The sequence below is a fragment of the Silene latifolia genome, chromosome 2 (genome assembly GCF_048544455.1).
Source record: "Silene latifolia isolate original U9 population chromosome 2, ASM4854445v1, whole genome shotgun sequence".
Lineage (NCBI taxonomy): Eukaryota > Viridiplantae > Streptophyta > Magnoliopsida > Caryophyllales > Caryophyllaceae > Silene > Silene latifolia.
The window spans coordinates 100,589,167-100,592,890 of record NC_133527.1 but is presented as its reverse complement, the minus strand read 5'-3'; the positions used below and the strand labels follow the sequence as shown (position 1 = coordinate 100,592,890).

The 3,724-nt window shown below is 41.4% G+C and overlaps 1 non-coding gene across 1 annotated transcript; it reads left to right on the top strand.

Annotated features, from left to right (window-relative positions):
- Positions 1 to 1,029: 1,029 nt before the first annotated feature.
- LOC141645188 (small nucleolar RNA R71) lies at positions 1,030 to 1,136 on the top strand. The gene has a single exon (XR_012544772.1). It is a non-coding gene; the product is annotated as a small nucleolar RNA R71 (small nucleolar RNA).
- Positions 1,137 to 3,724: the final 2,588 nt, after the last annotated feature.

Sequence of the window (3,724 nt, the reverse complement as noted above, 5' to 3'; positions counted from 1 at the left end):
ATAAACTACTCGATCGACCAACCTGTTCTTCCTGTTCACTCGATCGAGTGGAAAAACCCTCGATCGAGGACTTTCATCTTCAGTTCTACTCGATCGAACACGATTTCGATCGATCGAGCAACCGCTTTGTCGTGAGCCCTTTTTCTCGACATAACACTGTTCACCATCAGTCTTAGACTTCCTCGGGTCTGATTTCGACACTTCCGGTTCTTCATAAGAAAGACCGCTTCTCAATTCTATCAGATGTACCGTCTCATTTGGATTCTTCTCATTTTGAGTCGGTAAATGACCCTGCTTTTTGTGGATTGATTCGCGGCTAGTTGGGCAACTTGGGTTTTAAGTGCCTTAATAGACGCGTCCTTCTATTGATTTTGTTGATCACTCAGCTGCAACTGCTTTGTAATGGATTGCAACATAGAATTTATCTCTCCTATTTCATTCACCCCACCGGAAGATGATGCACCATGGTTAGGAGGATTGAAAGAAGGAGGCTTCTGAAAGCCTTGTTGATTCTTGTATGGAGGAATATATGGTCTGCTGGCTTGATTCGGAGGAGCAAGAGTGGGATTGAGCACATTTCGACTACTCCACTTCAAATTGGGATGGACGTTCGGCTCGTAATAAGTGTTGTTCGCTGTAATGTTGAAAGGCAAAAGACAAGACTCATAGGAGTTGGGACAATGATCTGAGACATGTCCCTCCCCTCCACATCTTCTACAGACGAAAGGAACGTCTGACACAACATTCACCTGATACATCCCCCCTTTGGAACCTCCTCCCAACTCATATTTGTCAAATCTCGCAGTAAGAGCTTCTAGTGCAGCTACAGAAGAAGATTCAGCAGCTCTTCTTTGATTGCCTCTGGAGTTCCCATATTCAGCCTTATGGGTGGCCAAATCATCAATGATCTTCCACCCCTTAGTCTCTCCCATGTTCTCAGCAAATCGGCCATTGGCTGCAGCACCCAAAATAGCTCTCTGATCGTCGTACAACCCATTATAGAACTGATTGCAAAGACTCCATTTTTCGAATCCATGGTGCGGAATGGTTCGCACCAGCTTCTTGAAACGGACCCATGCTTCATGAAAGTTCTCATCAGGCCCTTGTTTAAAGCTCGTGATCTGAGCTCTAATGGCAATAGTCTTCGAGGCGGAAAAGTACTTCTTGTAAAATGCTAAAGCTAGCGAATTCTAGTCAGTTACCCCATGAGCTTCCTGGTCCAGATCCCTATACCACCCCATTGCAGCATCACGGAGTGAGAAAATAAACATAGTTTCTTTTATCTGATCCGGGGTCACGCCAGTTGGTGGGGGTATGGAGCAACAATAATCGATAAAGGTCTCCATGTGCTTAGCTGCATCTTCATTTGCAGCTCCCCCGAACTGGTTCCTTTCAACTAAGTTGATATAAGAAGGCTTCGGTTCGAATTTTCTTGCCTCCCCTGGTAGTACAAATCCCTTATAGAGATTCGTAGCTGTCAGTTCAGAGTGACTGGCAATGGTTGCTTCTTCGGCCATAACTGGCAAATCCAGAGATGTGACGGTTTCGGCTGAAGAAGTGGAAACAGGAGAAGAATGTGGATCTTCCTCAAATAGCTCGTTCTCAAAGTAATTTGACAGAGTACTCAGCTCTTCCTCTGTCGGCAATACCCTTTGTGATCGTCTCAACTCGCGCAAGGATTTCTCAATCTCTGGATTGAACGGTACTAGTTCACCACCTTGTGACCTGCGCATAAGAAGAAACTACAAAAAGAATATAAGAAAAGTTTAAGGAACGGTTGTCCCTTAAACTAAGAAAGACTAAAAATGAAACAACTAATAATGTAAACAATTGCCTCCCCGGCAACGGCGCCAAAATTTGACACGGCTATCGCAACCCTATCAAAGATAAAACCTAACGGTCTCAACTAAAATGTAGCAGAGGCAGTCGAGTATCGAATCCACCGGGAGGTAATGTAATTATCAGCTGTCTAATTCTATTCCTAAAGTAACAATTGGGGGGTTTTGTTGAATTGATTTCTAAACTACGAGATTAAAGGAAAAGAGAAATAAAGGCAAGAAAAATAAGACAAGAAAATCGGTTTAAACTATCAAGAAGAGAGGGACATGTCGGGAATTCGGTTCACTACGGTAGTCCAGTAACTCAGCTGTAAATGATTCAGACGAACTAATGTGAGACGGATGTTGAAAGGTCCTTTCGGTCCACTTTCTATCCTAAAATACCACTAACTTAACTTTCATCCTCATTAGGGTAGTCTACTGTTTATAGCAGGCCTATTTAGTCCAATCTTTCGATCCAGGATTAATTTTAGCCAGATTAAAGGGTGACATAGAAGCGTGCACTCAACTAAGTCGAATAAATACAATTAAATTGCTATAGTGACAGAGTCTCGTAATTAATTCGTCTAATTCATTCACTACATCGTCACATTTCTACCGCAGATCCCCTAATCCCAACATGAAAGGGGTTTAGCTACTCATATCGTTAATTAAACTAACAGCAAATAATTTTCCAGCAGTAAACATTATAAATAAACAATAAATTGCAATAAGGAAAATTAGGGCAAAAACTAATTATAACGAAAGCGAAGAATTAAAGCAATAAAAGATCAATTATTATTAAAGGAAGAGAAGGAATTACAATCAATGCGATTCCGGCGTAAAGAACACAGATTCCAAGTGAAAGCAATCCCGAAATAAAGTAACAGTAGAGTAGAATGCAGCGACGTACTAAGGTTTACAGTATAAAGTGTTTATCGATGGCAAGATGGAAAAAAGATGTTCTTAACCTAGTTAACGTAGGTTTAAATAGAAAAGCAAACAAAGTTTAGCGAAATAATTAACACACGGGCTGATTAAGGCCCAAAACTAATGAAACCACTCGATCGAGTGGATTAGAACCACTCGATCGACCAACTCTTCAGCAAAATCCACTCGATCGACCAGATAGTTACTCGATCGAGTGAATTGTCTTTCTGCAACTTAAGGATCGAGTAGTAAACTACTCGATCGACCAACTTAGGGTGTAGAAACCACTCGATCGAGTGGAAAAACTGCTCGATCGAGTGCTTCATCTTCAATTCAGCTTAAGTCCGCCACCAAATGCCTCGTAATGCGTGCCACAACGCTTCCAAATGCAGTATCTCACTCTGGAACAATCTCGTCTCCTCTAAATGCATCCAAAAAGGACGAAAAAGGGTACGATTCCACTACTTTCGCGATCATTCCTATAAAAAGGACAAAACGCACCAAAGTAGCAAATTCGGGGCAAAATACCACAAAAACAGTATAAAAATGCATAGAAATACGTGCTGAAATAGGCTAAAAAGACTATACATTAGGCATGTATCAGAGACCAAATACTTCAAAGAGAGCTTCCACTTGGTGATAAATCCCAAGTTTCCTCAAGGTATCATGACATAAAAACTTAGTAGGGAGAATGTTCTTACTTAGAAGCCGGTGGAAGACTAGTCTTTGCACATCATTGATAAACTCAACATTTGAGAAGTCATCAAGTCTTGTAAGATCCAGTATTTCTTCATGCTCCCTTCTTAATGTGTTGACATGGGAGGTAGAAGAACTTCCCCTCATCCTTGGTCTCCTCCCATTCCTAAAAGAAGATCTCCTTGGTGCCATTCCTTGATTATTGAGCTGGGACTTTTGAATTGTTAAAGAATAAAGATGCTCCTTGTGGATTGAGTGTTGCCTTTGAAACCCTAGCAATT